This window comes from Schistocerca cancellata, chromosome 2 (assembly GCF_023864275.1).
Source record: "Schistocerca cancellata isolate TAMUIC-IGC-003103 chromosome 2, iqSchCanc2.1, whole genome shotgun sequence".
In the NCBI taxonomy this organism is placed as follows: Eukaryota; Metazoa; Arthropoda; class Insecta; order Orthoptera; family Acrididae; genus Schistocerca; species Schistocerca cancellata.
Window position 1 is genome coordinate 534,723,414 of NC_064627.1, and position 25,037 is coordinate 534,748,450.

At 47.1% G+C, this 25,037-nt stretch overlaps 16 non-coding genes across 16 annotated transcripts; all 16 read right to left on the reverse strand.

Moving 5' to 3' along the window:
- Positions 1–559: 559 nt before the first annotated feature.
- Trnas-gcu (transfer RNA serine (anticodon GCU)) lies at positions 560–641 on the reverse strand. The gene has a single exon. It is a non-coding gene; the product is annotated as a tRNA-Ser (tRNA).
- Positions 642–1,446: 805 nt separating this feature from the next.
- Trnas-gcu (transfer RNA serine (anticodon GCU)) lies at positions 1,447–1,528 on the reverse strand. The gene has a single exon. It is a non-coding gene; the product is annotated as a tRNA-Ser (tRNA).
- An 822-nt stretch (positions 1,529–2,350) lies between these two features.
- Trnas-gcu (transfer RNA serine (anticodon GCU)) lies at positions 2,351–2,432 on the reverse strand. Its single transcript has one exon. It is a non-coding gene; the product is annotated as a tRNA-Ser (tRNA).
- Positions 2,433–3,237: 805 nt separating this feature from the next.
- On the reverse strand, positions 3,238–3,319 carry Trnas-gcu (transfer RNA serine (anticodon GCU)). The gene has a single exon. It is a non-coding gene; the product is annotated as a tRNA-Ser (tRNA).
- An 822-nt stretch (positions 3,320–4,141) lies between these two features.
- Positions 4,142–4,223, reverse strand: Trnas-gcu (transfer RNA serine (anticodon GCU)). The gene has a single exon. It is a non-coding gene; the product is annotated as a tRNA-Ser (tRNA).
- An 822-nt stretch (positions 4,224–5,045) lies between these two features.
- Positions 5,046–5,127, reverse strand: Trnas-gcu (transfer RNA serine (anticodon GCU)). Its single transcript has one exon. It is a non-coding gene; the product is annotated as a tRNA-Ser (tRNA).
- An 822-nt stretch (positions 5,128–5,949) lies between these two features.
- Trnas-gcu (transfer RNA serine (anticodon GCU)) lies at positions 5,950–6,031 on the reverse strand. Its single transcript has one exon. It is a non-coding gene; the product is annotated as a tRNA-Ser (tRNA).
- An 805-nt stretch (positions 6,032–6,836) lies between these two features.
- Trnas-gcu (transfer RNA serine (anticodon GCU)) lies at positions 6,837–6,918 on the reverse strand. The gene has a single exon. It is a non-coding gene; the product is annotated as a tRNA-Ser (tRNA).
- Positions 6,919–7,723: 805 nt separating this feature from the next.
- On the reverse strand, positions 7,724–7,805 carry Trnas-gcu (transfer RNA serine (anticodon GCU)). The gene has a single exon. It is a non-coding gene; the product is annotated as a tRNA-Ser (tRNA).
- Positions 7,806–8,610: 805 nt separating this feature from the next.
- Trnas-gcu (transfer RNA serine (anticodon GCU)) lies at positions 8,611–8,692 on the reverse strand. Its single transcript has one exon. It is a non-coding gene; the product is annotated as a tRNA-Ser (tRNA).
- Positions 8,693–9,514: 822 nt separating this feature from the next.
- Positions 9,515–9,596, reverse strand: Trnas-gcu (transfer RNA serine (anticodon GCU)). The gene has a single exon. It is a non-coding gene; the product is annotated as a tRNA-Ser (tRNA).
- Positions 9,597–10,401: 805 nt separating this feature from the next.
- On the reverse strand, positions 10,402–10,483 carry Trnas-gcu (transfer RNA serine (anticodon GCU)). The gene has a single exon. It is a non-coding gene; the product is annotated as a tRNA-Ser (tRNA).
- An 822-nt stretch (positions 10,484–11,305) lies between these two features.
- Positions 11,306–11,387, reverse strand: Trnas-gcu (transfer RNA serine (anticodon GCU)). Its single transcript has one exon. It is a non-coding gene; the product is annotated as a tRNA-Ser (tRNA).
- Positions 11,388–12,192: 805 nt separating this feature from the next.
- Positions 12,193–12,274, reverse strand: Trnas-gcu (transfer RNA serine (anticodon GCU)). Its single transcript has one exon. It is a non-coding gene; the product is annotated as a tRNA-Ser (tRNA).
- Positions 12,275–13,096: 822 nt separating this feature from the next.
- On the reverse strand, positions 13,097–13,178 carry Trnas-gcu (transfer RNA serine (anticodon GCU)). The gene has a single exon. It is a non-coding gene; the product is annotated as a tRNA-Ser (tRNA).
- A 10,459-nt stretch (positions 13,179–23,637) lies between these two features.
- On the reverse strand, positions 23,638–23,719 carry Trnas-gcu (transfer RNA serine (anticodon GCU)). Its single transcript has one exon. It is a non-coding gene; the product is annotated as a tRNA-Ser (tRNA).
- Between the last annotated feature and the right edge of the window lie 1,318 nt (positions 23,720–25,037).

Below are 25,037 nucleotides of genomic sequence, written 5' to 3' on the forward strand. Positions count from 1 at the left end.
CCTGTGCATTCAGTATAACAACAACTGCAACGACGCGATTATCTCGATGCGCAACATTTATTTGTCACCTTCGTTGACCTCATCGCTGATGTTGCTTTCAAGTTTCTTTCGAAGAGCAAACCACGTTCTTCGTAGCCGAATTGTGAGACCAGAGGCTCCTGCTGTTGGCGATGGAGCCAGGCCCTATCAGATCGCTTCCGTATATGGCGGTCGGACGGAAAGCAAACTGTCGAAAGGCGACAGTTGTGCTACAGTTGGGGGTATTATTGGCTCGATACGTTAAAATGTCTGCGAGAAGTAAGCACTTAACTATAAGCGAGAAACCACCGTTCCCAAACACCGCCATGGTGCCAAACCTCGATTCGTTTATAAATCTTGAGGTGATGTTTGATTCGGAAGACGTACGCTATCGAATGTTGTGTCCTTCCAATTGGTAGGCGGTTTAGTTTCGTATTTCTTACAGATGTTATCTGCCACCTACACGTTCCATTGCTACTAGTGAGTGGCGTTTCGCATGTAGAAGGCGTGATCCGAAATGGGTGCTTTACGTAAAATTCTTCGACGAGGATGGGATTCGAACCCACGCGTGCAGAGCACATTGGATTAGCAGTCCAACGCCTTAACCACTCGGCCACCTCGTCTGATGCATCGGAAACTGCGTCCCTCGCTAGTCCTTACGGAAAGAAGTCGTTTGTCGATTCCAAAACGCATCGTACTGTGGCTGGTGTTAACGCTGTAACGCCCTGCTGCAGTGCAGCTGACCAAGCTCCCACTCGTGAATCATTTAATGATGGCATCCGTCCACGTCGGTATCCGATCGGAGGAAAGTAGTCGGCCCTCTTACTTACTGCAGAAATAAGCACCGAATCGTCGTGTAGCGTTGTCTAATGCAAATGAGAAATGTCCTGTGCATTCAGTATAACAACTACTGCAACGACGCGATTATCTCGATGCGCAACATTTATTTGTCACCTTCGTTGACCTCATCGCTGATGTTGCTTTCAAGTTTCTTTCGAAGAGCAAACCACGTTCTTCGTAGCCGAATTGTGAGACCAGAGGCTCCTGCTGTTGGCGATGGAGCCAGGCCCTATCAGATCGCTTCCGTATATGGCGGTCGGACGGAAAGCAAACTGTCCTACAGTTGGGGGTATTATTGGCTCGATACGTTAAAATGTCTGCGAGAAGTAAGCACTTAACTATGAGTGAGAAACCACCGTTCCCAAACACCGCCATGGTGCCAAACCTCGATTCGTTTATAAATCTTGAGGTGATGTTTGATTCGGAAGACGTACGCTATCGAATGTTGTGTCCTTCCAATTGGTAGGCGGTTTAGTTTCGTATTTCTTACAGATGTTATCTGCCACCTACACGTTCCATTGCTACTAGTGAGTGGCGTTTCGCATGTAGAAGGCGTGATCCGAAATGGGTGCTTTACGTAAAATTCTTCGACGAGGATGGGATTCGAACCCACGCGTGCAGAGCACATTGGATTAGCAGTCCAACGCCTTAACCACTCGGCCACCTCGTCTGCTGCATCGGAAACTGCGTCCCTCGCTAGTCCTTACGGAAAGAAGTCGTTTGTCGATTCCAAAACGCATCGTACTGTGGCTGGTGTTAACGCTGTAACGCCCTGCTGCAGTGCAGCTGACCAAGCTCCCACTCGTGAATCATTTAATGATGGCATCCGTCCACGTCGGTATCCGATCGGAGGAAAGTAGTCGGCCCTCTTACTTACTGCAGAAATAAGCACCGAATCGTCGTGTAGCGTTGTCTAATGCAAATGAGAAATGTCCTGTGCATTCAGTATAACAACTACTGCAACGACGCGATTATCTCGATGCGCAACATTTATTTGTCACCTTCGTTGACCTCATCGCTGATGTTGCTTTCAAGTTTCTTTCGAAGAGCAAACCACGTTCTTCGTAGCCGAATTGTGAGACCAGAGGCTCCTGCTGTTGGCGATGGAGCCAGGCCCTATCACATCGCTTCCGTATATGGCGGTCGGACGGAAAGCAAACTGTCGAAAGGCGACAGTTGTGCTACAGTTGGGGGTATTATTGGCTCGATACGTTAAAATGTCTGCGAGAAGTAAGCACTTAACTATGAGCGAGAAACCACCGTTCCCAAACACCGCCATGGTGCCAAACCTCGATTCGTTTATAAATCTTGAGGTGATGTTTGATTCGGAAGACGTACGCTATCGAATGTTGTGTCCTTCCAATTGGTAGGCGGTTTAGTTTCGTATTTCTTACAGATGTTATCTGCCACCTACACGTTCCATTGCTACTAGTGAGTGGCGTTTCGCATGTAGAAGGCGTGATCCGAAATGGGTGCTTTACGTAAAATTCTTCGACGAGGATGGGATTCGAACCCACGCGTGCAGAGCACATTGGATTAGCAGTCCAACGCCTTAACCACTCGGCCACCTCGTCTGATGCATCGGAAACTGCGTCCCTCGCTAGTCCTTACGGAAAGAAGTCGTTTGTCGATTCCAAAACGCATCGTACTGTGGCTGGTGTTAACGCTGTAACGCCCTGCTGCAGTGCAGCTGACCAAGCTCCCACTCGTGAATCATTTAATGATGGCATCCGTCCACGTCGGTATCCGATCGGAGGAAAGTAGTCGGCCCTCTTACTTACTGCAGAAATAAGCACCGAATCGTCGTGTAGCGTTGTCTAATGCAAATGAGAAATGTCCTGTGCATTCAGTATAACAACTACTGCAACGACGCGATTATCTCGATGCGCAACATTTATTTGTCACCTTCGTTGACCTCATCGCTGATGTTGCTTTCAAGTTTCTTTCGAAGAGCAAACCACGTTCTTCGTAGCCGAATTGTGAGACCAGAGGCTCCTGCTGTTGGCGATGGAGCCAGGCCCTATCAGATCGCTTCCGTATATGGCGGTCGGACGGAAAGCAAACTGTCCTACAGTTGGGGGTATTATTGGCTCGATACGTTAAAATGTCTGCGAGAAGTAAGCACTTAACTATGAGTGAGAAACCACCGTTCCCAAACACCGCCATGGTGCCAAACCTCGATTCGTTTATAAATCTTGAGGTGATGTTTGATTCGGAAGACGTACGCTATCGAATGTTGTGTCCTTCCAATTGGTAGGCGGTTTAGTTTCGTATTTCTTACAGATGTTATCTGCCACCTACGCGTTCCATTGCTACTAGTGAGTGGCGTTTCGCATGTAGAAGGCGTGATCCGAAATGGGTGCTTTACGTAAAATTCTTCGACGAGGATGGGATTCGAACCCACGCGTGCAGAGCACATTGGATTAGCAGTCCAACGCCTTAACCACTCGGCCACCTCGTCTGCTGCATCGGAAACTGCGTCCCTCGCTAGTCCTTACGGAAAGAAGTCGTTTGTCGATTCCAAAACGCATCGTACTGTGGCTGGTGTTAACGCTGTAACGCCCTGCTGCAGTGCAGCTGACCAAGCTCCCACTCGTGAATCATTTAATGATGGCATCCGTCCACGTCGGTATCCGATCGGAGGAAAGTAGTCGGCCCTCTTACTTACTGCAGAAATAAGCACCGAATCGTCGTGTAGCGTTGTCTAATGCAAATGAGAAATGTCCTGTGCATTCAGTATAACAACTACTGCAACGACGCGATTATCTCGATGCGCAACATTTATTTGTCACCTTCGTTGACCTCATCGCTGATGTTGCTTTCAAGTTTCTTTCGAAGAGCAAACCACGTTCTTCGTAGCCGAATTGTGAGACCAGAGGCTCCTGCTGTTGGCGATGGAGCCAGGCCCTATCAGATCGCTTCCGTATATGGCGGTCGGACGGAAACCAAACTGTCGAAAGGCGACAGTTGTGCTACAGTTGGGGGTATTATTGGCTCGATACGTTAAAATGTCTGCGAGAAGTAAGCACTTAACTATAAGCGAGAAACCACCGTTCCCAAACACCGCCATGGTGCCAAACCTCGATTCGTTTATAAATCTTGAGGTGATGTTTGATTCGGAAGACGTACGCTATCGAATGTTGTGTCCTTCCAATTGGTAGGCGGTTTAGTTTCGTATTTCTTACAGATGTTATCTGCCACCTACGCGTTCCATTGCTACTAGTGAGTGGCGTTTCGCATGTAGAAGGCGTGATCCGAAATGGGTGCTTTACGTAAAATTCTTCGACGAGGATGGGATTCGAACCCACGCGTGCAGAGCACATTGGATTAGCAGTCCAACGCCTTAACCACTCGGCCACCTCGTCTGCTGCATCGGAAACTGCGTCCCTCGCTAGTCCTTACGGAAAGAAGTCGTTTGTCGATTCCAAAACGCATCGTACTGTGGCTGGTGTTAACGCTGTAACGCCCTGCTGCAGTGCAGCTGACCAAGCTCCCACTCGTGAATCATTTAATGATGGCATCCGTCCACGTCGGTATCCGATCGGAGGAAAGTAGTCGGCCCTCTTACTTACTGCAGAAATAAGCACCGAATCGTCGTGTAGCGTTGTCTAATGCAAATGAGAAATGTCCTGTGCATTCAGTATAACAACTACTGCGACGACGCGATTATCTCGATGCGCAACATTTATTTGTCACCTTCGTTGACCTCATCGCTGATGTTGCTTTCAAGTTTCTTCCGAAGAGCAAACCACGTTCTTCGTAGCCGAATTGTGAGACCAGAGGCTCCTGCTGTTGGCGATGGAGCCAGGCCCTATCAGATCGCTTCCGTATATGGCGGTCGGACGGAAAGCAAACTGTCGAAAGGCGACAGTTGTGCTACAGTTGGGGGTATTATTGGCTCGATACGTTAAAATGTCTGCGAGAAGTAAGCACTTAACTATGAGTGAGAAACCACCGTTCCCAAACACCGCCATGGTGCCAAACCTCGATTCGTTTATAAATCTTGAGGTGATGTTTGATTCGGAAGACGTACGCTATCGAATGTTGTGTCCTTCCAATTGGTAGGCGGTTTAGTTTCGTATTTCTTACAGATGTTATCTGCCACCTACGCGTTCCATTGCTACTAGTGAGTGGCGTTTCGCATGTAGAAGGCGTGATCCGAAATGGGTGCTTTACGTAAAATTCTTCGACGAGGATGGGATTCGAACCCACGCGTGCAGAGCACATTGGATTAGCAGTCCAACGCCTTAACCACTCGGCCACCTCGTCTGCTGCATCGGAAACTGCGTCCCTCGCTAGTCCTTACGGAAAGAAGTCGTTTGTCGATTCCAAAACGCATCGTACTGTGGCTGGTGTTAACGCTGTAACGCCCTGCTGCAGTGCAGCTGACCAAGCTCCCACTCGTGAATCATTTAATGATGGCATCCGTCCACGTCGGTATCCGATCGGAGGAAAGTAGTCGGCCCTCTTACTTACTGCAGAAATAAGCACCGAATCGTCGTGTAGCGTTGTCTAATGCAAATGAGAAATGTCCTGTGCATTCAGTATAACAACTACTGCAACGACGCGATTATCTCGATGCGCAACATTTATTTGTCACCTTCGTTGACCTCATCGCTGATGTTGCTTTCAAGTTTCTTCCGAAGAGCAAACCACGTTCTTCGTAGCCGAATTGTGAGACCAGAGGCTCCTGCTGTTGGCGATGGAGCCAGGCCCTATCAGATCGCTTCCGTATATGGCGGTCGGATGGAAAGCAAACTGTCGAAAGGCGACAGTTGTGCTACAGTTGGGGGTATTATTGGCTCGATACGTTAAAATGTCTGCGAGAAGTAAGCACTTAACTATGAGTGAGAAACCACCGTTCCCAAACACCGCCATGGTGCCAAACCTCGATTCGTTTATAAATCTTGAGGTGATGTTTGATTCGGAAGACGTACGCTATCGAATGTTGTGTCCTTCCAATTGGTAGGCGGTTTAGTTTCGTATTTCTTACAGATGTTATCTGCCACCTACACGTTCCATTGCTACTAGTGAGTGGCGTTTCGCATGTAGAAGGCGTGATCCGAAATGGGCGCTTTACGTAAAATTCTTCGACGAGGATGGGATTCGAACCCACGCGTGCAGAGCACATTGGATTAGCAGTCCAACGCCTTAACCACTCGGCCACCTCGTCTGCTGCATCGGAAACTGCGTCCCTCGCTAGTCCTTACGGAAAGAAGTCGTTTGTCGATTCCAAAACGCATCGTACTGTGGCTGGTGTTAACGCTCTAACGCCCTGCTGCAGTGCAGCTGACCAAGCTCCCACTCGTGAATCATTTAATGATGGCATCCGTCCACGTCGGTATCCGATCGGAGGAAAGTAGTCGGCCCTCTTACTTACTGCAGAAATAAGCACCGAATCGTCGTGTAGCGTTGTCTAATGCAAATGAGAAATGTCCTGTGCATTCAGTATAACAACTACTGCAACGACGCGATTATCTCGATGCGCAACATTTATTTGTCACCTTCGTTGACCTCATCGCTGATGTTGCTTTCAAGTTTCTTTCGAAGAGCAAACCACGTTCTTCGTAGCCGAATTGTGAGACCAGAGGCTCCTGCTGTTGGCGATGGAGCCAGGCCCTATCAGATCGCTTCCGTATATGGCGGTCGGACGGAAAGCAAACTGTCCTACAGTTGGGGGTATTATTGGCTCGATACGTTAAAATGTCTGCGAGAAGTAAGCACTTAACTATGAGTGAGAAACCACCGTTCCCAAACACCGCCATGGTGCCAAACCTCGATTCGTTTATAAATCTTGAGGTGATGTTTGATTCGGAAGACGTACGCTATCGAATGTTGTGTCCTTCCAATTGGTAGGCGGTTTAGTTTCGTATTTCTTACAGATGTTATCTGCCACCTACACGTTCCATTGCTACTAGTGAGTGGCGTTTCGCATGTAGAAGGCGTGATCCGAAATGGGTGCTTTACGTAAAATTCTTCGACGAGGATGGGATTCGAACCCACGCGTGCAGAGCACATTGGATTAGCAGTCCAACGCCTTAACCACTCGGCCACCTCGTCTGCTGCATCGGAAACTGCGTCCCTCGCTAGTCCTTACGGAAAGAAGTCGTTTGTCGATTCCAAAACGCATCGTACTGTGGCTGGTGTTAACGCTGTAACGCCCTGCTGCAGTGCAGCTGACCAAGCTCCCACTCGTGAATCATTTAATGATGGCATCCGTCCACGTCGGTATCCGATCGGAGGAAAGTAGTCGGCCCTCTTACTTACTGCAGAAATAAGCACCGAATCGTCGTGTAGCGTTGTCTAATGCAAATGAGAAATGTCCTGTGCATTCAGTATAACAACTACTGCAACGACGCGATTATCTCGATGCGCAACATTTATTTGTCACCTTCGTTGACCTCATCGCTGATGTTGCTTTCAAGTTTCTTTCGAAGAGCAAACCACGTTCTTCGTAGCCGAATTGTGAGACCAGAGGCTCCTGCTGTTGGCGATGGAGCCAGGCCCTATCAGATCGCTTCCGTATATGGCGGTCGGACGGAAAGCAAACTGTCCTACAGTTGGGGGTTTTATTGGCTCGATACGTTAAAATGTCTGCGAGAAGTAAGCACTTAACTATGAGCGAGAAACCACCGTTCCCAAACACCGCCATGGTGCCAAACCTCGATTCGTTTATAAATCTTGAGGTGATGTTTGATTCGGAAGACGTACGCTATCGAATGTTGTGTCCTTCCAATTGGTAGGCGGTTTAGTTTCGTATTTCTTACAGATGTTATCTGCCACCTACACGTTCCATTGCTACTAGTGAGTGGCGTTTCGCATGTAGAAGGCGTGATCCGAAATGGGTGCTTTACGTAAAATTCTTCGACGAGGATGGGATTCGAACCCACGCGTGCAGAGCACATTGGATTAGCAGTCCAACGCCTTAACCACTCGGCCACCTCGTCTGCTGCATCGGAAACTGCGTCCCTCGCTAGTCCTTACGGAAAGAAGTCGTTTGTCGATTCCAAAACGCATCGTACTGTGGCTGGTGTTAACGCTGTAACGCCCTGCTGCAGTGCAGCTGACCAAGCTCCCACTCGTGAATCATTTAATGATGGCATCCGTCCACGTCGGTATCCGATCGGAGGAAAGTAGTCGGCCCTCTTACTTACTGCAGAAATAAGCACCGAATCGTCGTGTAGCGTTGTCTAATGCAAATGAGAAATGTCCTGTGCATTCAGTATAACAACTACTGCAACGACGCGATTATCTCGATGCGCAACATTTATTTGTCACCTTCGTTGACCTCATCGCTGATGTTGCTTTCAAGTTTCTTTCGAAGAGCAAACCACGTTCTTCGTAGCCGAATTGTGAGACCAGAGGCTCCTGCTGTTGGCGATGGAGCCAGGCCCTATCAGATCGCTTCCGTATATGGCGGTCGGACGGAAAGCAAACTGTCCTACAGTTGGGGGTTTTATTGGCTCGATACGTTAAAATGTCTGCGAGAAGTAAGCACTTAACTATGAGCGAGAAACCACCGTTCCCAAACACCGCCATGGTGCCAAACCTCGATTCGTTTATAAATCTTGAGGTGATGTTTGATTCGGAAGACGTACGCTATCGAATGTTGTGTCCTTCCAATTGGTAGGCGGTTTAGTTTCGTATTTCTTACAGATGTTATCTGCCACCTACACGTTCCATTGCTACTAGTGAGTGGCGTTTCGCATGTAGAAGGCGTGATCCGAAATGGGTGCTTTACGTAAAATTCTTCGACGAGGATGGGATTCGAACCCACGCGTGCAGAGCACATTGGATTAGCAGTCCAACGCCTTAACCACTCGGCCACCTCGTCTGCTGCATCGGAAACTGCGTCCCTCGCTAGTCCTTACGGAAAGAAGTCGTTTGTCGATTCCAAAACGCATCGTACTGTGGCTGGTGTTAACGCTGTAACGCCCTGCTGCAGTGCAGCTGACCAAGCTCCCACTCGTGAATCATTTAATGATGGCATCCGTCCACGTCGGTATCCGATCGGAGGAAAGTAGTCGGCCCTCTTACTTACTGCAGAAATAAGCACCGAATCGTCGTGTAGCGTTGTCTAATGCAAATGAGAAATGTCCTGTGCATTCAGTATAACAACTACTGCAACGACGCGATTATCTCGATGCGCAACATTTATTTGTCACCTTCGTTGACCTCATCGCTGATGTTGCTTTCAAGTTTCTTTCGAAGAGCAAACCACGTTCTTCGTAGCCGAATTGTGAGACCAGAGGCTCCTGCTGTTGGCGATGGAGCCAGGCCCTATCAGATCGCTTCCGTATATGGCGGTCGGACGGAAAGCAAACTGTCGAAAGGCGACAGTTGTGCTACAGTTGGGGGTATTATTGGATCGATACGTTAAAATGTCTGCGAGAAGTAAGCACTTAACTATGAGTGAGAAACCACCGTTCCCAAACACCGCCATGGTGCCAAACCTCGATTCGTTTATAAATCTTGAGGTGATGTTTGATTCGGAAGACGTACGCTATCGAATGTTGTGTCCTTCCAATTGGTAGGCGGTTTAGTTTCGTATTTCTTACAGATGTTATCTGCCACCTACACGTTCCATTGCTACTAGTGAGTGGCGTTTCGCATGTAGAAGGCGTGATCCGAAATGGGTGCTTTACGTAAAATTCTTCGACGAGGATGGGATTCGAACCCACGCGTGCAGAGCACATTGGATTAGCAGTCCAACGCCTTAACCACTCGGCCACCTCGTCTGCTGCATCGGAAACTGCGTCCCTCGCTAGTCCTTACGGAAAGAAGTCGTTTGTCGATTCCAAAACGCATCGTACTGTGGCTGGTGTTAACGCTGTAACGCCCTGCTGCAGTGCAGCTGACCAAGCTCCCACTCGTGAATCATTTAATGATGGCATCCGTCCACGTCGGTATCCGATCGGAGGAAAGTAGTCGGCCCTCTTACTTACTGCAGAAATAAGCACCGAATCGTCGTGTAGCGTTGTCTAATGCAAATGAGAAATGTCCTGTGCATTCAGTATAACAACTACTGCAACGACGCGATTATCTCGATGCGCAACATTTATTTGTCACCTTCGTTGACCTCATCGCTGATGTTGCTTTCAAGTTTCTTTCGAAGAGCAAACCACGTTCTTCGTAGCCGAATTGTGAGACCAGAGGCTCCTGCTGTTGGCGATGGAGCCAGGCCCTATCAGATCGCTTCCGTATATGGCGGTCGGACGGAAAGCAAACTGTCCTACAGTTGGGGGTATTATTGGCTCGATACGTTAAAATGTCTGCGAGAAGTAAGCACTTAACTATGAGTGAGAAACCACCGTTCCCAAACACCGCCATGGTGCCAAACCTCGATTCGTTTATAAATCTTGAGGTGATGTTTGATTCGGAAGACGTACGCTATCGAATGTTGTGTCCTTCCAATTGGTAGGCGGTTTAGTTTCGTATTTCTTACAGATGTTATCTGCCACCTACACGTTCCATTGCTACTAGTGAGTGGCGTTTCGCATGTAGAAGGCGTGATCCGAAATGGGTGCTTTACGTAAAATTCTTCGACGAGGATGGGATTCGAACCCACGCGTGCAGAGCACATTGGATTAGCAGTCCAACGCCTTAACCACTCGGCCACCTCGTCTGCTGCATCGGAAACTGCGTCCCTCGCTAGTCCTTACGGAAAGAAGTCGTTTGTCGATTCCAAAACGCATCGTACTGTGGCTGGTGTTAACGCTGTAACGCCCTGCTGCAGTGCAGCTGACCAAGCTCCCACTCGTGAATCATTTAATGATGGCATCCGTCCACGTCGGTATCCGATCGGAGGAAAGTAGTCGGCCCTCTTACTTACTGCAGAAATAAGCACCGAATCGTCGTGTAGCGTTGTCTAATGCAAATGAGAAATGTCCTGTGCATTCAGTATAACAACTACTGCAACGACGCGATTATCTCGATGCGCAACATTTATTTGTCACCTTCGTTGACCTCATCGCTGATGTTGCTTTCAAGTTTCTTTCGAAGAGCAAACCACGTTCTTCGTAGCCGAATTGTGAGACCAGAGGCTCCTGCTGTTGGCGATGGAGCCAGGCCCTATCAGATCGCTTCCGTATATGGCGGTCGGACGGAAAGCAAACTGTCGAAAGGCGACAGTTGTGCTACAGTTGGGGGTATTATTGGATCGATACGTTAAAATGTCTGCGAGAAGTAAGCACTTAACTATGAGTGAGAAACCACCGTTCCCAAACACCGCCATGGTGCCAAACCTCGATTCGTTTATAAATCTTGAGGTGATGTTTGATTCGGAAGACGTACGCTATCGAATGTTGTGTCCTTCCAATTGGTAGGCGGTTTAGTTTCGTATTTCTTACAGATGTTATCTGCCACCTACACGTTCCATTGCTACTAGTGAGTGGCGTTTCGCATGTAGAAGGCGTGATCCGAAATGGGTGCTTTACGTAAAATTCTTCGACGAGGATGGGATTCGAACCCACGCGTGCAGAGCACATTGGATTAGCAGTCCAACGCCTTAACCACTCGGCCACCTCGTCTGATGCATCGGAAACTGCGTCCCTCGCTCGTCCTTACGGAAAGAAGTCGTTTGTCGATTCCAAAACGCATCGTACTGTGGCTGGTGTTAACGCTGTAACGCCCTGCTGCAGTGCAGCTGACCAAGCTCCCACTCGTGAATCATTTAATGATGGCATCCGTCCACGTCGGTATCCGATCGGAGGAAAGTAGTCGGCCCTCTTACTTACTGCAGAAATAAGCACCGAATCGTCGTGTAGCGTTGTCTAATGCAAATGAGAAATGTCCTGTGCATTCAGTATAACAACTACTGCAACGACGCGATTATCTCGATGCGCAACATTTATTTGTCACCTTCGTTGACCTCATCGCTGATGTTGCTTTCAAGTTTCTTTCGAAGAGCAAACCACGTTCTTCGTAGCCGAATTGTGAGACCAGAGGCTCCTGCTGTTGGCGATGGAGCCAGGCCCTATCAGATCGCTTCCGTATATGGCGGTCGGACGGAAAGCAAACTGTCCTACAGTTGGGGGTATTATTGGCTCGATACGTTAAAATGTCTGCGAGAAGTAAGCACTTAACTATGAGTGAGAAACCACCGTTCCCAAACACCGCCATGGTGCCAAACCTCGATTCGTTTATAAATCTTGAGGTGATGTTTGATTCGGAAGACGTACGCTATCGAATGTTGTGTCCTTCCAATTGGTAGGCGGTTTAGTTTCGTATTTCTTACAGATGTTATCTGCCACCTACACGTTCCATTGCTACTAGTGAGTGGCGTTTCGCATGTAGAAGGCGTGATCCGAAATGGGTGCTTTACGTAAAATTCTTCGACGAGGATGGGATTCGAACCCACGCGTGCAGAGCACATTGGATTAGCAGTCCAACGCCTTAACCACTCGGCCACCTCGTCTGCTGCATCGGAAACTGCGTCCCTCGCTAGTCCTTACGGAAAGAAGTCGTTTGTCGATTCCAAAACGCATCGTACTGTGGCTGGTGTTAACGCTGTAACGCCCTGCTGCAGTGCAGCTGACCAAGCTCCCACTCGTGAATCATTTAATGATGGCATCCGTCCACGTCGGTATCCGATCGGAGGAAAGTAGTCGGCCCTCTTACTTACTGCAGAAATAAGCACCGAATCGTCGTGTAGCGTTGTCTAATGCAAATGAGAAATGTCCTGTGCATTCAGTATAACAACTACTGCAACGACGCGATTATCTCGATGCGCAACATTTATTTGTCACCTTCGTTGACCTCATCGCTGATGTTGCTTTCAAGTTTCTTTCGAAGAGCAAACCACGTTCTTCGTAGCCGAATTGTGAGACCAGAGGCTCCTGCTGTTGGCGATGGAGCCAGGCCCTATCAGATCGCTTCCGTATATGGCGGTCGGACGGAAAGCAAACTGTCGAAAGGCGACAGTTGTGCTACAGTTGGGGGTATTATTGGATCGATACGTTAAAATGTCTGCGAGAAGTAAGCACTTAACTATGAGTGAGAAACCACCGTTCCCAAACACCGCCATGGTGCCAAACCTCGATTCGTTTATAAATCTTGAGGTGATGTTTGATTCGGAAGACGTACGCTATCGAATGTTGTGTCCTTCCAATTGGTAGGCGGTTTAGTTTCGTATTTCTTACAGATGTTATCTGCCACCTACACGTTCCATTGCTACTAGTGAGTGGCGTTTCGCATGTAGAAGGCGTGATCCGAAATGGGTGCTTTACGTAAAATTCTTCGACGAGGATGGGATTCGAACCCACGCGTGCAGAGCACATTGGATTAGCAGTCCAACGCCTTAACCACTCGGCCACCTCGTCTGATGCATCGGAAACTGCGTCCCTCGCTCGTCCTTACGGAAAGAAGTCGTTTGTCGATTCCAAAACGCATCGTACTGTGGCTGGTGTTAACGCTGTAACGCCCTGCTGCAGTGCAGCTGACCAAGCTCCCACTCGTGAATCATTTAATGATGGCATCCGTCCACGTCGGTATCCGATCGGAGGAAAGTAGTCGGCCCTCTTACTTACTGCAGAAATAAGCACCGAATCGTCGTGTAGCGTTGTCTAATGCAAATGAGAAATGTCCTGTGCATTCAGTATAACAACTACTGCAACGACGCGATTATCTCGATGCGCAACATTTATTTGTCACCTTCGTTGACCTCATCGCTGATGTTGCTTTCAAGTTTCTTTCGAAGAGCAAACCACTGCAACGACGCGATTATCTCGATGCGCAACATTTATTTGTCACCTTCGTTGACCTCATCGCTGATGTTGCTTTCAAGTTTCTTTCGAAGAGCAAACCACGTTCTTCGTAGCCGAATTGTGAGACCAGAGGCTCCTGCTGTTGGCGATGGAGCCAGGCCCTATCAGATCGCTGTTGGGGGTTATATTGGCTCGATACGTTAAAATGACTGCGAGAAGTAAGCACTTAACTATGAGTGAGAAACCACCGTTCCCAAACACCGCCATGGTGCCAAACCTCGATTCGTTTATAAATCTTGAGGTGATGTTTGATTCGGAAGACGTACGCTATCGAATGTTGTGTCCTTCCAATTGGTAGGCGGTTTAGTTTCGTATTTCTTACAGATGTTATCTGCCACCTACACGTTCCATTGCTACTACTGAGTGGCGTTTCGCATGTAGAAGGCGTGATCCGAAATGGGTGCTTTACGTAAAATTCTTCGACGAGGATGGGATTCGAACCCACGCGTGCAGAGCGCATTGGATGAGCAGTCCAACGCCTTAACCACTTGTTTTTTTATTTTTTATTTTTTTTATGTCTTTTTTTTTAATTTATTTATTTGCTCTAATTTGTAATAAGAATAGAATGAACAAAGTGTATATCACTGCTAGGCTGCCATAGCGCAATATATGAAATGAAATGTCTTCTTGAGGTGGTTTTTTTTAATTATATATATATATATTTTTTTTTGGGCCAAGTAGTAAACAGAAATTTTTATGGTGCACAAAAGATTATCACTTCATAATTGAAGGAAGGTTGCTCCGCTGCTCTGCGAGAGAAGGGAAATGTGAAAAAGAAAATGGGAAAGAAAAAATGCCTTCTGCATTAGTGAGCATCTGAATAGTATCGTAAATTTCCGACAAGTACTAAAGTCCCAGGAAGCAAATGGGATTCATACATACAGGTCACTGGCAACCTCTGCGATCCGAAATATTGTATTTGAAGCATTTAACCGTTATTTATGATGTTCAGCATATTTCCAAATATCCTCCTGTAGTCACAATGTTGTCTCATTTTAAGGTGTTCAATTTCTATGTAAGAATAATAGTCGAGGAAAGTAGCATGCCTATTCTGCATAATAAACGATGCTGTGTGGCCCATGATCCACGTTGCAGCGTTGTTTTTGGCTCGTGGATATCTCAGTTTTTGTGGCTGAATGATCTCTAAAAGATCTACACCACAGGGCGTCGTACTGTCTATCACCGGCAATCGTTGTCGAAGAAATGTAGTAATTTCTTCTGCATGTCCGCACGTGAACCTATGAAGAAGCGTATCGACCCTTCCGCATGCGTCACAGTTGGGCGTTGGATGAAGGCCAATTTTATGTAGCTTTTCATTCGTTGCTACTTTATCGTTGACTGTTAGATACCAGTCGGCTATGACGCGTGACGGTAACACGTCGCTGTGCACATTCCGCCATACTATACTCCAATGTGTATGTGGATGTTTTACTTCGAGACGATTCCTGTGGTTTGTTGTCGTGAGAAGGCCATAAAGCTTCCTGTTCGTCAGGCTTCCGTTATCGACGATGTTGTGTCGAATGTAGCTCATTTCCATGTAGTACAGTCGCACATGTCGGTAAGAAAGTGGAATGCCGGCGATATTAACGGGTGTGAGGCTTCCACCGCTGAATGAGGTATGTGATGATACTGGTCCTCCGAGTACGGAACTCCTTCCTGATGCGATTTAGAAGCAGGGTTACACATTTTTTGTGTACTTTAATGAAGTTAAGGCCACCTTTGAACGAAGGTAAGGTTAAGGTATCGAATTGAACTTTGAAAATGTGCCCCCTAAAAAGAAACCAGCATAACGCTTGTTGTATACTCTTGGCTAGATGGTCGGAGATTGGAAGAATTTGCGCCAAATAAGTCATCTTGCTCGTGATGGCGATCTCGATGGTCTTAACTTTCTGTAGTATGTTCAAGTCACAATCGGAGTGAAGTATCAAAGCAGCACGTAATTTATTCAGCATGTGTGACCAGTTCTTCTTCAGGAATTTGTCTGGTTTGGCCTCAAAAGTAACACCGAGGGTTGTGTGAGAATCCTTGACCTTGCATCAGGTAACATGGGATATGTCTCCGATACCGCCACCGATCTGCAAAGCTGTGGTTTTAGTTCTATTGAGTATTGCTCCTGAAAGAAACGTGAATGTTTGTAAAAGAGTTTCTGCTGACAGAAGTTGTTGCGATGATGACACAGTTACGCATATATCGTCAGCATACGCAATGCATGGGATAGTGACAGACTCGACGCTAAGTCCGATCCCGCTATGCGCCAAGTTGTTCAGTAGCGGCTCTACTGCAATGGCGTACAAAATCATTGACAGAGGACATCCTTGGCGGACGGATTGCTCAATGGAAACTTCTTTTGTAAAATGGCCATTAATGAGAATCCGTGAGGAGGCGTTTGTAGTAAGTTTGCGAATTAATTCTATGAGATGAAGTCCAAATCCTAGTTTCTTCATGCTTTTAAAGAGGAAGTCATGACGTACACGGTCATAAGCCTTCTCAAAATCTAGAAAGATCAGAGCGTCCTGTCCTTTGGTTACAGCATACGAACAGATGATGTCCCTCAAATCGCAGGCTGCTGAAATTGCACTTCGGCCTTGCACTGCACTGTACTGGTAACTCCCCAAAACCTTGTACATAACGGTTTGCATCCTTAGCTTAATCGATCTGGTGATGATTTTGAAATCGGCATTCAGGAGTGTGATGGGTCGCATGTTTTCGACCTTCCTGCTGTTCCCTTTTTTCGGTAAGGGCAGGATGATACCTTCCGTAAATGCCTTGGGTATAACTTCCAGGTGCCAGAGTTCATTCGCTATCTCGAGGAATGTCGGACCGAGGAGGTTCCAGTAACGCTGGTAAAACTCAGCGCTGAGACCGTCGGGTCCTGGTGACTTCCCTTTCTTTGCACTGTGGACCGCCAGTCGGATTTCGTCCTCTGTGAAAAGAGATTCCAGACTTTCATTATCCTGTTGTGACAAGCGACAGCTCAACGTCCTAAGAAAATCGTCGCACGAGTTTTCATCAACGGCTTGCTTCTTGTAAAGTTGACTATAATAGTCGTAGACGTGCGAGATGATTTCACGTTGCTTCGTGATGGCATTCTCAGCGTCATCAACGACGGCTTCAATCAACATGGCTTTACACCGTTTCGTCGTTCTCAGGATGTGGTACAGAGAGGCCCGTTCTTCGGCGGCAACATCCTTGGCGTGGGCTCGCACGATGATGCCTTGCATTCGTTGGCGTTGTATCGCCGTGATTTTCGCTTTATATCGTTTTATCTTTATGTCGATATCGCGAGAAGGATTGGTAGCGTGACTGTACAGTTCTCTCAAACAGCGATAATAAAACTCAATAGTCTGTTTCTGCCAAAAGCTTTTTTGTCGGGCGTAACTCATGAGGGTGAGGCGTAATTTAGGCTTAGCACACTGAGTCCACCACTGGAGAGCGCTATCATAACGACGTCGTTGCAGCTGGAGCTGGTGCCACGTTATGTTCACCTCCTCTTCAAGTTGGGCATCCTGCAGAAGGCTGACATTCAATTTCCAGTAGCCTTTCCCGCGGTATATTTGCTGGTGGTGTAGGTTAAGGTAACACTGATACGCACAATGGTCGGAGATGTTGACAGGAGCTATGTCACAGTTCACAGCGTGTCGCTGGAGGGCCTCGGACACATAGATCCTATCCAGCCGACTGGCAGAATGACTGGCTACGTAGGTGTACGCTACCCGTTCACCGTGCAGTTGTTGCCATGTATCGTGAAGACGCATGCCATGAATTAAATGTTCAAGTTCGATACATCTGTTCGTGTTAGGAGTTTGGTCTCTATCGTTGAGCACACAATTGAAGTCACCACCGAGGATGAGATGTGCACGATAAGCGCTAAGAAGAATGGGACCCTCGTTTTTATAAAATGTTGAGCGATCTCTCTTATGAGTGCTACCTGAGGGGGCGTACACGTTAACAATCTGCACACCATTCACTCTAAGAGAAATGCCACGACCACTAGGCAGCCGCTGCACATCCGTAAATGGTATACCGTCGCGCAGAAGTATGGCAGTGCCTACAGCATCCTGGAGATTGATGTTATCAATGAGAACGTAACCGGGCACTTCTAAAACTGTGACTACCTCCTGTAGGAGGGCAATGTCAACGCTGGTACCATACAAGAAATCAGTTAGCGAACGGAGTTTCACCGCACTTTGAATTCTATTGATGTTAAGTGTGGTAATGTTGTAGGTTTGGCTATCGCACATGATGGTTCAGAGGACAATGAGCTCTGTGTTGGATCGTCCTTCTCGATGGCTTTGAATCAAACTCGTTGGGAACGTCTGGAGTACGAAACGAAATGTCAAAACCAATAACGGGTCAGAGAGTGCAAATGTCGCAGCGCGATGGTCATGCGCGAGAGCAGCTACTGCTGCATCTCCTCGTCCTGCCGCCACCAAGGCTCATTGCTGTCGGGGTGCTGCGCGGTGCGCGCGCCGCCCTGCCCGCCACCGCCGGCTGAGTCTGTCAGCGTGGCCGCGTCCGCCTGGCCACCACGCGGGGCTGCGACTGACGTCAGCGAGTTCCTGCGGGAGCGCTGCTGCAGCTGCTCGCTACTCTGTTCGCTCTTCCTTTTAGCCATTACAGTGCTCTGTTCCCTCTCAGCGCTCAGTAGTGCCTTCAGGTGTTTTGTTTGTTCTCGAATGCGTTCTTGCCTCGCTGTGTCCTCGCAGCGCACGGAGCAAGAAGATTGAGGTTCAGACTCGCTGCCACTTTCTGACACGTGTACGGGTCTCAAATCATCCGACTTTTCCTCTTTGCTACTATTCCCTTTGCTTCTCCTTCGACGGACTTTCTTCGTTTCTGCTGCAGTCTCTACCGATAGGGGTGGTTCAGGCAAACTGATCTGCACCCGCTCCTGTATCTCAGACGGCTTAGTTTCAGAGGTGGCTGGCGCATCGTTGGTATCCAGCGGTAACTGCCCCGGTGAGGATGACGGTGCCGGATCGACGTCCGTCCTACCGCGAATGTCTTTGGCACTGCATTCCACCTGAACTGGCACCTCCGCATCGCTAACACGTTCCGGCTGCCGAGGTGGTGGTACCGTCCCCGCGACTACCTCACTCAATAGCGGAACAAGCTTTTCACTACCGTCTGCAAGATGTTCCCGTGGAAGTTGAAATGGACGTCGATGTGTACAGGTCATCCGCAGATGTTCCGTTGAATGGCAGATCGAACAGGTAGGGGGTTGTCCAATGTAAGTTACCTGTGCACGACAGCCGCCAATGGCAACATACGAAGGTATATGCTTTTTTAAGTCTACACGTACACTTCGCACCCCACTGTTAACTTGGTAGCGATATCCACTCGACCATTTTTCACTGGTAACTGACAAAACAGCGCCGTACAGTGACAGAGAACGTGCAATCAGATCATTAGGGCACTCGGGTGGCACATTAAATACCCTGACGGTTCTCACTCCGTATCCCGAAGGCACGATTTGGACGTTACTAATACTGCCATCATTATGACGAAATGGTCTCACACCAGCATGCTCCTCAACGAATTTCTCATAAGTGTCACTCGAAATAAATTTGATAAATAACGAGTACTGCACAAAGTCCAACTGGAACGTGTCGACTATATCTTCCGGCAATTTCAGATCCTCAAAAATCCACTCGTGGATTTCGAAAGCCGTCGGTCGCAAGGCAGCACGATCGAAAACACACTGAACGCTGTTCGCTCTGTTAATTGTCGTCATCTTACTTACAATAGTGGTACAGAAACAAACGTTAACAGCGCTCGCACACGCTGCTCAGCTCTCCACCGCAGCACTGCTCGCGACGTAAACACTGGCCCGCGCTACCGCACGTCACCGCGCGATGTGCACTGGCCGAGTGCCTGAGCACGACTACCACTCGGCCACCTCGTCTGATGCATCGGAAACTGCGTCCCTCGCTAGTCCTTACGGAAAGAAGTCGTTTGTCGATTCCAAAACGCATCGTACTGTGGCTGGTGTTAACGCTGTAACGCCCTGCTGCAGTGCAGCTGACCAAGCTCCCACTCGTGAATCATTTAATGATGGCATCCGTCCACGTCGGTATCCGATCGGAGGAAAGTAGTCGGCCCACTTACTTACTGCAGAAATAAGCACCGAATCGTCGTGTAGCGTTGTCTAATGCAAATGAAAAATGTCCTGTGCATTCAGTATAACAACTACTGCAACGACGCGATTATCTCGATTCGCAACATTTATTTGTCACCTTCGTTGACCTCATCGCTGATGTTGCTTTCAAGTTTCTTTCGAAGAGCAAACCACGTTCTTCGTAGCCGAATTGTGAGACCAGAGGTTCCTGCTGTTGGCGATGGAGCCAGACCCTATCAGATCGCTTCCGTATTTGGCGGTCGGACGGAAAGCAAACTGTCGAAAGGCGACAGTTGTGCTACAGTTGGGGGTATTATTGGCTCGATACGTTAAAATGACCCCCCCCCCCCATGAACCATGGACCTTGCCGTTGGTGGGGAGGCTTGCCTGCCTCAGCGATACAGATAGCCGTACCGTAGGTACAACCACAACGGAGGGGTATCTGTTGAGAGGCCAGACAAACGTGTGGTTCCTGAAGAGGGGCAGCAGCCTTTTCAGTAGTTGCAAGGGCAACAGTCTGGATGATTGATCTGGCCTGGTAACAACAACCAAAACGGCCTTCCTGTGCTGGTACTGCGAACGGCTGAAAGCAAGGGGAAACTACGGCCGTAATTTTTCCCGAGGGCATGCAGCTTTACTGTATGATTAAATGATGATGGCGTCCTCTTGGGTAAAATATTCCGGAGGTAAAATAGTCCCCCATTCGGATCTCCGGGCGGGGACTACTCAAGAGGATGTCGTTATCAGGAGAAAGAAAACTGGCGTTCTACGGATCGGAGCGTGGAATGTCAGATCCCTTAATTGGGCAGGTAGGTTAGAAAATTTAAAAAGGGAAATGGATAGGTTAAAGTTAGATATACTGGGAATTAGTGAAGTTCGGTGGCAGGAGGAACAAGACTTCTGGTCAGGTGACTACAGGGTTATAAACACAAAGTCAAATAGGGGTAATGCAGGAGTAGGTTTAATAATGAATAGGAAAATAGGAGTACGGGTAAGCTACTACAAACAGCATAGTGAACGCATTATTGTGGCCAAGATAGATACGAAGCCCACACCTACTACAGTAGTACAAGTTTATATGCCAACTAGCTCTGCAGTGACGAAGAAATTGAAGAAATGTATGATGAAATAGAAGAAATTATTCAGATAGTGAAGGGAGACGAAAAATTAATAGTCATGGGTGACTGGAATTCGAGTGTAGGAAAAGGGAGAGAAGGAAACGTAGTAGGTGAATATGGATTGGGGCTAAGAAATGAAAGAGGGAGCCGCCTGGTAGAATTTTGACAGAGCACAACATAATCATAGCTAACACTTGGTTTAAGAATCATGATAGAAGGTTGTATACATGGAAGAACCCTGGAGATACTAAAAGGTATAAGATAGATTATATAATGGTAAGACAGAGATTTAGGAACCAGGTTTTAAATTGTAAGACATATCCAGGGGCAGATGTGGACTCTGACCACAATCTATTGGTTATGACCTGTAGATTAAAACTGAAGAAACTGCAAAAAGGTGGGAATTTAAGGAGATGGGACCTGGATAAACTGAAAGAACCAGAGGTTGTACAGAGTTTCAGGGAGAGCATAAGGGAACAATTGACAGGAATGGGGGAAAGAAATACAGTAGAAGAAGAATGGGTAGCTTTGAGGGATGAAGTAGTGAAGGCAGCAGAGGATCAAGTAGGTAAAAAGACGAGGGCTAGTAGAAATCCTTGGGTAACAGAAGAAATATTGAATTTAATTGATGAAAGGAGAAAATATAAAAATGCAGTAAGTGAAGCAGGCATAAAGGAATACAAACGTCTCAAAAATGAGATCGACAGGAAGTGCAAAATGGCTAAGCAGGGATGGCTAGAGGACAAATGTAAGGATGTAGAGGCTTATCTCACTAGGGGTAAGATAGATACTGCCTACAGGAAAATTAAAGAGACCTTTGGAGATAAGAGAACCATTTGTATGAACATCAAGAGCTCAGATGGAAACCCAGTTCTAAGCACAGAAGGGAAAGCAGAAAGGTGGAAGGAGTATATAGAGGGTCTATACAAGGGCGATGAACTTGAGGACAATATTATGGAAATGGAAGAGGATGTAGATGAAGACGAAATGGGAGATACGATACTGCGTGAAGAGTTTGACAGAGCACTGAAAGCCCTGGGTCGAAACAAGGCCCCCGGAGTAGACAACATTCCATTGGAACTACTGACGGCCTTGGGAGAGCCAGTCCTGACAAAACTCTACCGCCTGGTGAGCAAGATGTATGAAACATGCGAAATACCTTCAGACTTCAAGAAGAATATAATAATTCCAATCCCAAAGAAAGCAGGTGTTGACAGATGTGAAAATTACCGAACAATCAGTTTAATAAGCCACAGCTGCAAAATACTAACACGAATTCTTTACAGACGATTGGAAAAACTAGTAGAAGCCGACCTCGGGGAAGATCAGTTTGCATTCCGTAGAAATGTTGGAACACGTGAGGCAAAACTGACCTTACGACTTATCTTAGAAGAAAGATTAAGGAAAGGCAAACCTACGTTTCTAGCATTTGTAGACTTAGAGAAAACTTTTGACAGTGTTGACTGGAATACTCTCTTTCAAATTCTAAAGGTGGCAGGGGTAAAATACAGGGAGCGAAAGGCTATTTACAATTTGTACAGAAACCAGATGGCAGGGACATGAAAGGGAAGCAGTGGTTAAGAAGGGAGTAAGACAGCGTTGTAGCCTCTCCCCGAAGTTATTCAATCTGTATATTGAGCAAGCAGTAAAGGAAACAAAAGAAAAATTCGGAGTAGGTATTAAAATACATGGAGAAGAAATAAAAACTTTGAGTTTCGCCGATGACATTGTAATTCTGTCAGAGACAGCAAAGGACTTGGAAGAGCAGTTGAATGGAATGGATGGTGTCTTGAAGGGAGGATATAAGATGAACATCAACAAAAGCAGAACGAGGATAATGGAATGTAGTCGAATTAAATCGGGTGATGTTGAGGGTATTAGATTAGGAAATGAGACACTTACAGTAGTAAAGGAGTTTTGCTATTTGAGGAGCAAAATAACTGATGATGGTCGAAGTAGAGAGGATATAAAATGTAGACTGGCAATGGCAAGGAAAGCGTTTCTCAAGAAGAGAAATTTGTTAACATCGAGTATAGATTTAAGTGTCAGGAAGTCGTTTCTGGAAGTATTTGTATGGAGTGTAGCCATGTATGGAAGTGAAACATGGACGGTAAATAGTTTGGACAAGAAGAGAATAGAAGCTTTCGAAATGTGGTGCTACAGAAGAATGCTGAAGATTAGATGGGTAGATCACATAACTAATGAGGAAGTATTGAATAGGATTGGGGAGAAGAGGAGTTTGTGGCACAACTTGACCAGAAGAAGGGATCGGTTGGTAGGACATGTTCTGAGGCATCAAGGGATCACCAATTTAGTATTGGAGGGCAGCGAGGAGGGTAAAAATCGTCGGGGGAGAGCAAGAGATAAATACACTAAGCAGATTCAGAAGGATGTAGGTTGCAGTAGGTACTGGGAGATGAAGAAGCTTGCACAAGATAGAGTAGCATGGAGAGCTGCATCAAACCAGTCTCAGGACTGAAGAGCATAATAACAACAACGTTAAAATGACTGCGAGAAGTAAGCACTTAACTATGAGTGAGAAACCACCGTTCCCAAACACCGCCATGGTGCCAAACCTCGATTCGTTTATAAATCTTGAGGTGATGTTTGATTCGGAAGACGTACGCTATCGAATGTTGTGTCCTTCCAATTGGTAGGCGGTTTAGTTTCGTATTTCTTACAGATGTTATCTGCCACCTACACGTTCCATTGCTAGTACTGAGTGGCGTTTCGCATGTAGAAGGCGTGATCCGAAATGGGTGCTTTACGTAAAGTTCTTCGACGAGGATGGGATTCGAACCCACGCGTGCAGAGCACATTGGATTAGCAGTCCAACGCCTTAACCACTCGGCCACCTCGTCTGATGCATCGGAAACTGCGTCCCTCGCTAGTCCTTACGGAAAGAAGTCGTTTGTCGATTCCAAAACGCATCGTACTGTGGCTGGTGTTAACGCTGTAACGCCCTGCTGCAGTGCAGCTGACCAAGCTCCCACTCGTGAATCATTTAATGATGGCATCCGTCCACGTCGGTATCCGATCGGAGGAAAGTAGTCGTCCCACTTACTTACTGCAGAAATAAGCACCGAATCGTCGTGTAGCGTTGTCTAATGCAAATGAGAAATGTCCTGTGCATTCAGTATAACAACTACTGCAACGACGCGATTATCTCGATGCGCAACATTTATTTGTCACCTTCGTTGACCTCATCGCTGATGTTGCTTTCAAGTTTCTTTCGAAGAGCAAACCACGTTCTTCGTAGCCGAATTGTGAGACCAGAGGCTCCTGCTGTTGGCGATGTAGCCAGGCCCTATCAGATCGCGTCCGTATATGCCGGTCGGACGGAAAGCAAACTCTACAGTTGGGGGTATTATTGGCTCGATACGTTAAAATGACTGCGAGAAGTAAGCACTTAACTGTTTGTTGTTGTGGTCTTCAGTCCTGAGACTGGTTTGATGCAGCTCTCCATGCTACTCTATCCTGTGCAAGCTTCTTCATCTCCCAGTACCTACTGCAACCTACATCCTTCTGAATCTGCTTAGTGTATTGATCTCTTGGTCTCCCTCTACGATTTTTACCCTCCACGCTGCCCTCCAATGCTAAATTTGTGATCCCTCGATGCCTCAGAACATGTCCTACCAACCGATCCCTTCTTCTAGTCAAGTTGTGCCACAAACTTCTCTTCTCCCCAATCCTGTTCAATACCTCCTCATTAGTTACGTGATCTACCCACCTTATCTTCAGCATTCTTCTGTAGCACCACATTTCGAAAGCTTCTTTTCTGTTCTTGTCCAAACTAGTTATCGTCCATGTCTCACTTCCATACATGGCTACACTCCATACAAATACTTTCAGAAACGACTTCCTGACACCTAAATCTATACTCGATGTTAACAAATTTCTCTTCTTGAGAAACGCTTTCCTTGCCATTGCCAGTCTACATTTTATATCCTCTCTACTTCGACCATCATCGGTTATTTTACTCCCTAAATAGCAAAACTCCTTTACTACTTTAAGTGTCTCATTTCCTAATCTAATTCCCTCAGCATCATCCGACTTAATTTGACTACATTCCATTATCCTCGTTTTGCTTTTGTTGATGTTCATCTTATATCCTCCTTTCAAGACACTGTCCATTCCGTTCAACTGCTCTTCCAAGTCCTTTGCTGTCTCTGACAGAAT